At 46.2% G+C, this 13,431-nt stretch overlaps 1 protein-coding gene across 1 annotated transcript in view; it reads left to right on the plus strand.

Moving 5' to 3' along the window:
- Nucleotides 1–13,431, plus strand: part of MBOAT1 (membrane bound glycerophospholipid O-acyltransferase 1) — a 175,009-nt gene that overhangs the window by 67,138 nt on the left and 94,440 nt on the right. The window lies entirely within an intron of this gene.

A 13,431-nucleotide genomic window follows, 5' to 3' on the forward strand; every position in this document is an offset into this window, starting at 1 on the left:
GCACCATCCTCACAAGTGTCTTCTGCCTGAACCCACGGTTGCCGCCACTGTGTGTCAACCCGTCTTGTGGAGGGCCTTCTCCTTCTCGCCATCCTTGCCTCTGAGAACCATTCTGGCTGTTCTGCTTCCAAGTGTCTGTCCATTAGGCAGTCCATGGAGGACGCAAAGAGAGAGGGGGAGATAGACGACGCTGGGAAGGCAGACAGACATCTGGGCTGGAGACGACGGGGGAAAGTCAACAGTGTTCGGAGCCACAGGAGCGGAGAGGCGACTTTGCATAGAAGGTGGCATGGGAAGAGAAGTTGGAGGTGGTCCCCAGAGGAGTGGGTACGGGGAGCACTTCTCCAGGGAGGACAAGGAGTGCTGTGAGAGGTTAGAAGAATCCAGAAGAACGTGCGCAGCACAACAAGCTGAGCCAAGCGTTAGCGAGAGGGGCTGTTAGGGGATTTCCCCTCAGCATCTAGAAAGGAGCAGAGAGCTGGTGACTTGGCCAGTGCAGTTGCAGAGTGTCAGAAGTGGGCTGTGGTTTGCAGCGTGAACGGGAAGTGAAGGGAGGGAGGATGGTTTTAGGGATTCTTTGAGCATTTTAGTCTTCTCTTAAAAATATATACATACATCTGCCCCCTTTCTCCTGTGATGCTGTGGAAGGACAGAAAGGTGTGAGAATGAATACAAACCAAAGAAAAGGCTGCCTGACTATTTACTATGATTATTTACCGCTGACTTGTACAAGGAGCCCTGGTGGAGCAGTGGTTACATATTGGGCTGCCATCTTCAAGCTCGGCAGTTTTAAACCACCACTGCTCTTCTGGAAAGAGAGGGCTTTCTACTCCTGAAAACAGCTGCAGGCTCGGGAACCTCCAGGCAGGTTGCAATGTGTCAGAGACAACTTGATGTCAGGGAGCATCAGAGAGTAAGCGAGCGAGACGACTTGTACATTGGAGAATTGTTGTCTGGTCTGGTGTTAAAGCTGGGATGTGAGACGACTTTGATGCTTGGTCCACATTAGTGTTTTCCTTCTATTGTATGCACATATTTTTAGAGGAGGGCAGGATTACACCAGAGGAGCTTAAAATAGCCGAGTTCCTAGGGAGCAGACAGAATCGGCCATATGACTATCTTCCAAGGCACAATGGCCGCCATCTTGGACTTGGAGCATTTCAGACCCAGCCCCTCTGGCCCCATAAGATCTCTTTTCTAGGAGGGCAAAATGGCTGTGTGTTTTATTTTCAAATTAAGCTAAATTAAAATTAATTTTGTTTTGAGACAGTTGAGAATTTCCCAACCCATGCTGAGATAATTGGTCCCACTCCCGGGGGTGTTGCATAAGAATAGAGAGCCCTGGTCTGGCACTTTCCATTATCCCCAAGGATCTCACTCATGGTTGCCTCTTAAACAGCAAGAGGTATTATTGGTGATGGGAGACTATCCATTGGCGGGGAGGGCACTTTCTTTGGTGTGATTTTTGTTTTGTTTTTCACTTGAGTCCACCAGGAAAGAAATTGTTGACGCCAGGCTTTTGTTGATGTTTTTTAGGAGGCACTGGAGTTTGTTGGGAAAAGAAATGTCTTGGGAGACTTGTTTCCCTCTCTCGTGTTTATAATAAGCACATAACCTTGCTTAACCTCTTCATTTTACCCCGTGGGGAAGACACTGCTGATATTTGCACTCACTGCCTCCTTAGTGATAGGAAACAAGCATGCATTGCGTGCATTTATGCTTCTGTCAGTTGTTACTTTAATGAGAAAGAAGATAACATGTACTGTAATGTGAAGGGGCTTTAAAAAGTTCCTGGGGGAAAAAGTGAATGAAAAAATACTGTAATTTTTCCACGAACTATTGAAATCCCCTCAGAGAATTGACTCATATCCATGCTGGTTGGGTTTATATATTTTTTAAAAAGTTTACTACTTTAGATGTAGTTTGAAAACCGAAATTAAAGAAATAAAAAAAGTTAGACTAAGGAAGAGAGTCTCCTCAAAGCCCAGTGAGAGTCCTCCGTCTTTTTTGGAAAAGAAGATGGACTAATTGCATTTTCACCTTTAACATCCAGGAGCACAGTTCTTTTGAGTCTGGAGGAGCTTCGCATTCATTTACTAGGTCATCCGAGATTGCTTGTCAAGGTCAGCAGTTTGAACCCCTCAGCCACTCCTCTGGAGAAAGACGAGGCTTCCGACTCCCATGAAGAGTCGTAGTCTCAGAAACCTATAGGGACAGTTCTATCCTGTTCAATCCAGTCCCTATGAGTCATAATCAACTAGGTGGCATCGAGAGGGTTTTCATCATTTATAGGCTATCTATAAATGTCTTTGAACTTTCGCCTTAGGACTGTGATTGAACAATAGAGATGATAGTAATATCAAGCATGCATTGAGTACTTAATGGGGGGACAGGCACCAAAGTTAACTACTTTACACTTCTGAGGAGCTTGTTAATTCTATGAGCACAGGTGTATTCCATCTCCATCGGTCGAATAGCTTGGCTCAGGTTGTACAGCCCGACGGTGAGTTAGGATGGGATTCCACCACAAGCAATCTGATGTCAGGGCTTGTGCTCTTAACTCAATACTTCCCCGCAAACAACCAACTGTCACCAACGGAGTCAGATTCATGGCCAACACATGTGGGTCGGAGCAGAATTTGCTCCCTCTGGTGTTCTCCGGGTTTTCATTTAGGGACCGGATGTGGTGCCACGTAGCGTCCTTCAGAATCTGCTCTGCTGTGCCAAGGAGATTCCCGCTCCTAGGGACTCCAGAGGATGTAGAAGACGTGCCCCACAGGTTTACCTAGGCTGTCATCTTTTTGAAATGAACTTGTTTGTCTCTAACGACTCCAAGTCCATTTCACTTGTATGTTTCCTGCCCCCCCCCCCTTTTCTCTTTTTAATCATTTAGATCACTATTTCCGTTTGATGGATAAGGAATCTGGGGGTAATTTTTCTTGTAGGGGATGGCTTAAAAGAAACACACTACATTTAAACAGCCCATCTCAAGAAATGAAATCAACAACAATAACCTGTTAAAACTTCCATATATGTGGTTCTTTTCCTGCCCCCCACATCTCTCATCCTGCCTTCCTGAAATCTTATCATGCCCTCTCCCCTCCCAGATTATAATCTTTTTTTCCTTTAAAAAATCATTTTATTTGGGGCTCGTACAACTCTTATAATCCAGACCTACATCCGTCGTGTCAAGCACATATGCACATTTGTTGCCATCATCATTCTCAAAACATTTTCTTCTACTTGAGCCCTTGGTATCAGCTCCTCATGTTTTCCCTTCTCTCCCCCCCCCCTTAATCTTTGTGGGGGCAGATGGCCAGGCCTTTCCTCTCGAGGAGCTGCTGGTGGTCCCAGCCATTAACCTCTTCGTTAGCAGCTCAACACTTAACCAGAGAACTATTAGGAACTCTTACTTTATAGTCTACCACCCCTCAGGGAAAGGTTAAAACTCACTGCCATTGAATCCATTCTGACTCAGCGATCCCACAGGACAGGGTAGAATTGCCTCTGTGGGTTGATGAGACTGCCAATCTTTACGGGAGTAGGAAACCTCATCTTTCTCCTGCAGAGCTGCTGGAGGTTTTGAACTGCTGACCTTGTGGTTACCAACCCAATACATAACTGACTACAGCACCAGGGCTCCTGGATTAAACGGTGTGGCTGAATTTATCTGGGTAACGGTAGTCCTCTTTTATATATGAAAATGTTAGTCCAGTGGCCAATAAACTCATTGACCAAAAAGCCCATCATAGGTGAATAGGTGCTCATCTAGTAGTCTGGAAAAGGCAAATGCTGGTTAATGTGTTATTTCACCATCTGCTTAAAACCATTAAACAGGTTCACAACGCCCAGTGCTGAGAGGCATGCCTAGAAAAAGACCTGGGGGAGTAAGATTACAAAAAGCTGCGAGGGGGCACCCTAGCTTCTCAGGGGAAGCAAGTGGCAATATGTATTCAAACTTGAACCTGAACTGGACCTCCAGTAGACTGACTTGCTTTCTGGGTCTTGCAAGCCTTCTGCTTTTGACAGGTGTCCATGTTACACAAGTCCCAGCTTTCGAAGATTTGACCCGGCTTCTAGAACTTTATCCTATGAATGTAAAATTACACATACATAGGATGTGTGCACAAATTTTTTGTTTTTAATGGTGGTGTAATAGCAAGGATTGGAAACCACTTGGAAAGAGGGAGAGTAGCTGAGTGAATTATGTCACATTTGTAATATTTGAAGTCTTGAGAAACAATCAACACTACCCCCCTTTCTTTCCTCTACTGGATATGGTACCCATTTCAAAATTCGAGCCAAGGTACAGACAGGTTGTGATAAAAAAAATGATCTTTATTAGTGGTAAAGCTGATTGGCTTACATTTCCCAGCCCTTTACTCTTGCATGAGATTGGTGTTATAACCAACCAATTATGGGTACTGTCGGGCAACAAGCACAGGACTCTCCTGGGAGAGGCCAGCATGGCAGAGCATGGCTGTATCCGAGGACAAGCTGGCTCCCAAAGAAAGAAGTCCAAGAGCCCAAGCTCTGCATGCTCAGAGGTTCCTCTGGTCTACCAGCAGGGTAGGTTGTTCCTCCCCTCCCCGAGGAGGTAAGTGAGAGGGGTCAGGATAAAAGGAGGGTGGAACCATCCCCTCCACATGTTCTCCCCATAAAACAGCCCCTGTGGGTTTCCAAAACGGTAATTCTTGATGGGAGTAGAAAGCCTCATCTTTCTCCCGAGAAGTGGCTGGTGGTTTCAAACAGCTGACCTCGAGGTGAGCAGCTCAATTTTGACTCAAATTTGATTCTGTCACTCAGCATTGTGACGTCAGGCATCGCACTCACATGTTTTGTCCCTTGGTTTTCTGCATATGTAAAATGGGTGCAAGGTACTACATCGGGCCGTTGTGAGGACTGAACTGAATAATTTATGTAGGGCTTTCCCTGAGCATTGCACACGAGCATTGGTTGTCGGGATCCCAACACCTCTCTGTTGACCTGTCATGATGTGGTGGCTTGCATGTCGTTCATGTTGCTATGATGTTAGAAGCAATCTCACCGATGTGTCAAGTACCTACCATCAAGGGCATCCTGGCTGACAGGTTTTAACAGGGTTCTCACTCAAGATAGGCCTGTCAGTATATTTCGAAAAATTAACTCACGAGAATCATATGAATCACAGCAAAACATTGCCAACTCCCTGGATCTGGCCATATCATCCGGAGGGAGCAGTTGGTGGAGGATATCATGTTCGGTGAAGCAGGGTACTGGAACAATAGCTGAAAATGCTGGACTTGAATTTGAGGGTCATTGGGTGGAGGATGCAGGACCCGAACTGTCTGTGTGTGTCCGACCTAAGGTCCCTATGAGTCAGAATCAGTATTCACATGGGGTAACACAACAGAAGCTTGGCCATGAAAGGGCTGGGAGTGCGTCATGGGGGCTGTTATCAATAAAAAGCTTATTTGGTTCTAAACCTATGCACATTGCATTTTTGTTTGTTTGGTTTCCATCTGAAATCACATTTGCTTGTCCACATAACTTGGGGGGGGGGGGTGGAAATGGGCTCATTACAGATTGGAAAGCATTTTTTTTCCCTTCCTAACATCCCAAGGAGTTCATGATCAACATATTACAAGGATCTCTCTGAAGGTGCAGAGATGCTGCAGAGCCTAGTACACCCCCTATTTGTTCTTGGTGGCAGAGGGGCGGGGGCTCCTTCAGGACCCCTCTCCAGCCACATTAATTCGGAGGAGACAATGCAGGAGGAGGACTGATGGGGGCTGCCTTTCAGTAAGGAATGGTTTTTAAGTAGCTTGATTTTGTCTTGCAACATATAAGGCAGTGTTTGCCGAAAGAAGCATTCCAGGGCAGGGCAGTTGGCTGCTTCTCCTTGGTGAGCAACTGGTCAACCTCGATGTTAGGGGAAATCATTTGGGTGGCTCATATGTATTCCTGGTTAAAAATAGCCTGGCTGCATCCCTTGACTCGGAGCTCGGCGAAGCTGGTTTTTCTGCTGGGACAGTGCGGGAGGGCAGAAAGAAGCCTCCAAATCTGGGCCTTCTCGCAGCCCCTTCAAGGACAAAGAACCTTAGACTTCACCGTAAGACGCCCAACCCACGTGGGGACAGTCCCTTTATCTTGCCGCGGTGTTTTATTTCCTCGCTGTGACTCTGAAATCTTGCCAAGGCGACACAACAGGGAGCTTACTGTGGACTCCTGGCCATGCCCGCCTTGCTGAGGCGCACTGATGGAAACAGCTGGCGTCTATTGTTTGCTTATGCACGAGGGCCTACACAGTACTATGAGTATGGAGAGCCAGTGGTTGGGATCAGGGATGAAAACGCAGCTTTGCAGGAGGGACTCAGCCGAAAAGGAAAGCTTCCCACAGCGCTTCTTTCAACGGGAAAGGTTTATTAAAGTACCTCGTGGCGGCCACACGTTTCCTTGTTGGCCACCCACCTGGTTACTTTCCCCATTCTCTGTCAATCCAAAGCTTGCTTCTCATTAAAGTGAACTTGTTTTCAGAGCTGATGTCTTCCATTGGGGTACTAAAGGGACCCCGATCTCAAATATGATTTGAGAACATTTCTGAAGTCTTAAAATGGACAAAGACAACACAAAGGCATAGACACTTCATCCAGATGAGGACGGCCATTAGCACGAGGTCAAAATAGTGTCTGAGAAGTAACAGTTGGGCATGATCGCCGAAGACAAAGCAGGTGCATAAGCAAATGTGGTGAAGAAAACTGATGGTGCCCGGCTATCAAAAGATATAGTGTCTGGGGTCTTATAGGCTTGAGGATAAGCCAAGCAGCCATCTAGCTGAGAAGCAACAAAGCCCACACAGAACAAGCACACCAGCCTGTGTGACCATGAGGTGTTGATGGGATCTGGTATCAGGCATCAAAAACCAAGAATAAAAAATCATATCAATGTGAATGAGGGGGGAGTGCAGAGTGGGGACCCATAGCCCATCTGTAGACAATTGGACATCCCCTTACAGAAGGGTCACAAGGAAGAGATGAGCCAGTCAGGGTGCAGTATAGCACTGATGAAACATACAACTTTCTTCAAGTTCTTTAATGCTTCCTCCACTATCATGACCCCAATTCTACCTTACAAATCCAACTAGACTAGAGCATGTACACTGATACAGATAGGAACTGGAAACACAGGGAATCCAGGACATATTAACCTCCCAGGACCAAGAATGAGAGCAGCAATACCATTAGGTTAAGGGGAAGGTGGGATAAAAGAGGGAGAAAAGGGGAACCAATCGCTATGATCGGAGTATAACCCCCGCCCAGGGGGATGGACAACAGAAAAGTCCGTAAAGGGAGACAGCGGTTGATGTAAGACATGAAAAAAAAAGATAAATTATCAAGCGTTCATGAGGGAGTGGGGAATGAGGAGCTGCTATGAAGGGCTCACGTAGAAAGAAATTGTTTTTGAAGTGATGATGGCAATATATGTACAAATGTGCTTGATACAATTGATGTATGGATTGTTAGAAGCACTGTAAGAACTCCCAATAAGATGATTGTTTTAAAATGGAAAAGAAAAGAGAGAAAAAGAATAAGTAGCAGCAGCTGGGATGCTGGTTAAATAAGGCCTGGAACACAGGAAACAGTCACAAATTCATGATTGGTGGCAGATCAAATATATCATGGGTACATGCATGCTGACAGAAACAGGAACAGGGCCATGATTTTTTTTTACTTTAATAAATCATTTTGATGGGGGCTCTTACAGCTCTTATCACAATCCATCCATCCATCCATTGTGTCAAGCACATTGGTACATATATTGCCATCATCATTTCCAAAACATGTTCTTTCTACTTGAGCCCTTGGTATCAGCTCCTGTTTTTCTCCCTCTCTCCCCCACCTTTGCTGTCTCCCTTCACCCACTTTTCTGTTGTTTGTTCCCTTGGAGTGGGGTGTGTGTATGTGTACATTGATCATTGTGATCAGTTTCCGCTTTCTCCCCCTACCTTCCACCTACCCTCATGGAATCTCTACTCTCATTATTGGTCCTGAGGGGTTTACCTGTCCTGGATTCTGTGTGCCCAGAGCTCTTCTCTGTACCAGTGTACATTGCTTTGGTCTAGCCAGACTTGTAAGATAGAGCTGGGTTTATGTTAGTGGGGGTGGGGAACGAGAGCATTAAAGAACTAGAGGGAATGTTGTGTGTTTCCTCGGTGCTATCCTGCACCCTGTTTGGCTCATCCCTTCCTGGTGACCCTTCTGTGAGGGATGTCCAATTGTACAGATGGGCTTTGGGTCTCCATTCTGTTTGCATCAAAATGGTTGTTTGTTTTGGTTCTTAGGATGCCTGATCCCTTCGACATCTCGTGACTAGGGTCATGATTGAGACACGTACATTATGTTAGAAGGTTTAGAATTGGTCCAGGGCTTTCTGACCAAGGCAGGCAGGGAACAACTGATAGGGTATGACTCAGGACCATTTGGCCCCCTGTATTGTCTCCAGTATGGTGACCTCCATCAAGGACACACCCAGGCAAGTCCCTGAGAGAATCTGCCCTTTCCTGAGCTGACTGGAGATGGGAGGAGGTAATCTGTTTTTCAAATGCACTCTGCTAGAGGGCAAGATGATTTTATACCCTTGGTTAATCATCAGAAAGAATTCAAGGGAGGCCCTATCCATGTGGGACCCCTACAAGTGGATTAGGGACCAGCGCTGCCATCCAGAGCCTTTTGCCAACTGGGATGCTCAGAACTGAAACCCTAATCTAATCTTCATTTGTTAATTATTTGCCATGTAATCAATTTCATATCTAGGTTGCTTGTGCTGTCTACATCCATTTATATGGTGCCTCAGCATTTGGGGAACATTTAGTTGTTTATCATCGAATGGATCGATTTCCTGAAATAGCTCAAATGCCACCTGACAACCAGGTCACTTTGATAGAAGGGATGTGTGGCGGGGTGCATCCTTGAGTTGTCAGATATGCTACCGTGTCTTGACCAATGACCAAACTTTTAGATTACTTACGGCTTCATTCTCAGATATAATGAAATATTATTGGATATAATATTGAGGTGGATATTTTTTGCACATGATTTTTGTCCACTTTTCTACTAGTTTGTGAAATATCCCATTATCATTTCATTCTATTTTCCCCCTCCTCCCCCGAGCTTTTTGAAGCCTCCTTGCATCTATGGCGGGAGCCCTGGTGGCAGGTGGGTTCCATACTGGACTGCTAGCCACAAGGTCAGGAATTCGAGCTCACTAACTGCTCCACAGGAGCAAGACGAGGCTGTCCACCCATCTCCCATAAAGATATCCAGCCTCAGAAAACCAAAGGGGGCAGTCTGCGCTGTCCTATAGGGTTCCTACACGTGAAAGGGTATCCAGGACTTAGAAGCAATTGCCATTAACACGATTATTCTACGTATACATAACACTTTGCCCGGATTGCGAGCAGCGCATAAGAATCAACTTGCTGAGCTATGAAGAAATTGCTTCCCCAGCCCCCCTTCTTGCTTCTCCCTAACCAGTTTGTAAACTGGTCAACCTAGTAGGGGATGAAGCAGATTGTTTTAAATAAGCCTGGTTGTCTGGCTCTACCAGTATGCAGAGTCTCTGCTTTTAACCACTTGGTCATACAATGGGCACGCACAAAGACTTGCTTTGAGGATGATCATTGAGGAGTGATATTTTCTCCTTCATGTTTATTTATTGATAAATCATTTTAGGGGGGGCTCTTATACCTATCCAAACTTCAATTGCATCAAGCACATTTGTTCATATATTTATTATAGTTCTTTGTAAATAGGCATCGATGGTTTTGCAAAAGGTGGTCCATGTCCCTTTATTTGAAAACAGTTATTTCTAAACATATGCGTCACTCCCTCTCTTGATAGTGTGTTCCTCCAGTGGGAATAAGGAGTCCGAGTGGCCCGGGGGGCTATGCATTGGGCTGTTAACTGTAAGGCCGGCTAACTCCCACGTGCTCCACAGGAGAGTACAGTTCACAATTCCTGTGAAAGAGCGACCGCCTTGCAGTCCCACCGGCACAGGTCTGCTCTGCCCGAGAGGGGCATTGTGAGTTGGAGCCAGCTCCACAACAATGAGTTTGGGTCTGGTTTTCTGGTATGAATCACGACACCTTCTCTGTGTCCAGTGCGTAGAACTGTCAGGTCTAAAACCTGTGTGATCTTCCACTTGTGATTTGCTTTCCAGAATTGTACAGTTAACCAAACCAGACCATCCTTTTTTGGCGGACCATTTCGAATATACACAATGGTGGAGAAATTCGTGTAATGGACTTTCATGGACCTTCCGTAATTCCCAACTCATGGCAACTTGATTTTATGTACATACTAAGTAAGGTCTCTCGGCTGCGATGGCACCGTTGGCCTTTTGAGCCAGAAAACACTTTGTTGTGGGATTGCCCAGCACGTCTTTGACTGTTTTGCTGTAGCATGCCTGACTTCTATCTCATAGAAGCCAGTAGCACAGTGTCCCTCTCCAGATCTGACTAAAAGGTCCCTAGATTTTTTCCAAGTGTAACCTGCAGGGAAAAATCATCCGTAATTGGGAGCGAGTGACTCTTCCCATCCCTACTGCATTACTTTGAATCAAATTTCATACATCAAATATAAAACATGCCTGCATGTATTTCTAATATATATAGATCCCTGGTGGTGGTGTGGTTAAGCCAAAATTGGCCTGTGGTCCTCATGGGCTGCAGTAACCACCAGCAGCTCTGAGGGAGAAAGACTGGGCTTTCTACTCCCGTACAGACTCACAGCTTCAGAAACCCACAGGGGTTTGCTAGGAGTCAGCATTGACACCATAAATACACACACACACACACACACACACACACACACAGATGGGGATGGGGGCTCAGCAAGCACGTAGGCTCGGACTCAGGGCAACAGCATGTACACCAGAATGAAATGTGATCGGCGTCATCCCCACCTTCACTGACGGGTCCAGACCATTGCTTGGGCTTTGGTAGCAGTCCATCACACCTGTGGTCTCCGTTGTCCTTGTTGACTTGGCCCTCCACTTCACCACCCTGATGCCCCCCTTCCTTCTGCGATTGATCTCTCCTGATGATGTGTCTACAGCAAGTGAGTCAGACACTCTTTTGTTGTGATTCCCTAAGCGTTTCACTGGCTGGCTTTCTCAAATAGATCATGACATCTTGCTTCTTAGTTTGCATCAGTCTTGGAGCTCTGCTGAAACCCGTCTCCCGTAGGGGACCATACTGGTATTTGAAATATCGGTGGCATAGCTTTCCGCATGATAGCAACACACAAGCCACCACAGTGGAACACACCGACCAATAGGAAGTGGCCTCTAATGTGTGCTAATTAGTAGCTACTAATCACAAGATCAGCAGTTCAAAGCCATCAGCCACTCCTCGAGGGGGAAAGACAAGACTCCTGTAAAGAGTGACAACCTCAGAAACCCACAGGGGCAGGTCTGCCCTGCCCTCCAGGGTTGCTGTGAGTCAGACTGGCTCGATGTCAATGAGATTTGGGCAATGTTTGTGGACCCTTTAGCGAGGGAAGACTGCTATCTGTGACTGCAGTTGTGGGAGCTAGCCACTCTGGATCGCAGCGTTGGTTGTGGAAGCTCCGGTCAGCTATGGGGGTTGGAATGAGCCTCGCGAACATAAAGAAACTCCTATCATGCTGCAGCCTGTACCTTGTAAGGTGGACATCTAGCAGTTGAAGATCAGTCCTTTTTCTGCTAGAAACCCACTGCTAGAACTAAGTGGTGTTTGCTTTGTGCTTTCATGGAAGCGTTTGCTAGGGAACATTCAGTTAGCCACCCAGGGCTCATTGCTGGGGAGGAGGGTGGTGGGGTTGGCTGTGTCTCTGTGTGAGGGAGCTTTATATTGGCTACTACATCTCGAGTTTTGGCATGTACCATGAGCAAGTAAGGGGAAAGGTTCTGGTCAGACGTAGAAGTCAAGACCATGAGAATCTGAAGAGACATGAGAAACCACGTCATCCAAACTACAGTTTGCAATACAGGACCAGAAGCATGGAAGTCTCCTCCTTTTTTGGGCTTGGGCTAGAGACAGTGTCTGGTTCACTGCTCCCTAGTGCCTGGCACGTGGAGTCCTCTCCAAAACCTTGCTGAATGAACCAAGGAGTTGCCTAGAGCTGCTAGTTGAATATCTGGCAGTGAAAACTAGGGACTTTGCCACTCCAGATGATATTATGGTGAATAGAAGATAGATGGTTTTCAGTGCCCGGTTCAGGGACAGTTTTCCAACAATGAAGTATTATTTTTTTTTGGAGATAGACTGGGGAGAAAAAGCAAGCCAAGTTTTTAGACCGTAAGGAGGCTGAGGCGATCCGGGTCGGCTGAGTTGATGGATGGCTTCAGAAATTCAGAGTTCATTTTAAATCGGTTGCATCTCATTCCTGCCCGACAATGGGCGCTGTCCAATCTTGTCATCTTATTATTCCGGGAAAGCCCAGTTCCTTCGGGGCACCTTGGTAGGTCTCTATACACATACTCAAGACAAAACCAAATTCCCATTGAGTTAATTCTGCCCTCGAGTTAATTCAGACTCATTGTGACCCCAGAATGGACCTTGTGGGTTTCTGGAACTACAACTCTATGAAACCTCATCTTTTTCTTGCTGGTGGTTTCAAGCTCTTGACCTTGCAGTTAGCAGCCCCCAAATTAATGCATTATGCTACCAGGGCTTCATAGGAGTATATATATTTAAAATCCACTGCCATGGAGTCTACTGCAACTTATATCAGCCTCTATATGAGGCCATACTGCATTATGGGGGCAGACAGCCTCATGTTTCCCTCAAAGAGCAGCTGATGGATTTGAACCACTCACCTTGGCGATAGCAACCCAGCAACTGTTACCTGGTCGTGCCATCTTGCCTGCTTATTCGAATCACCCGAGGGCTTTCAAAGTGGAGACACCAGGCCCTGTTTTCATCCTGATTTTCAGCTCTCCCTTTTCATCACGAAACTTCTCATCGTCTCTTTTTAAAAACTCTCTGTTGTGAGTTAGGTGATGGCTTCTAGTGCAGGATATCACTTTACATTCAACAATCCATACACATTCTGATTCTACTCAGTCACTGCGGCCCCTTCCATGTGTCATTGCACATCCTACACCCTCCCCGTGTTTCCTGTTACCATTTCCCTTTTTTCCTAATCCTCTGAATGTTGTCCGTGGGTACTTGCTGTCATGGTGATCTTAAATGGTTGATTATCTCTGACAGGGAGCAGTTCCGTTCCAGACCTGGAGTAAGGGCCATAGCCTAGACCAGCCATCCTCAAACTTCGGCCAGCAGGCCACATGTGGCCCGCCGAGGACATTTATCCAGCCCGCCGGGTGTTTTGGCTCCCTTTGTTTTTTTACTTCAAAATAAGATATGTGCTGTGTGCATAGGAATTTGTTCATATATTTTTTAAGCTATAG

This window comes from Tenrec ecaudatus, chromosome 1 (genome assembly GCF_050624435.1).
Source record: "Tenrec ecaudatus isolate mTenEca1 chromosome 1, mTenEca1.hap1, whole genome shotgun sequence".
Taxonomy (NCBI): Eukaryota; Metazoa; Chordata; class Mammalia; order Afrosoricida; family Tenrecidae; genus Tenrec; species Tenrec ecaudatus.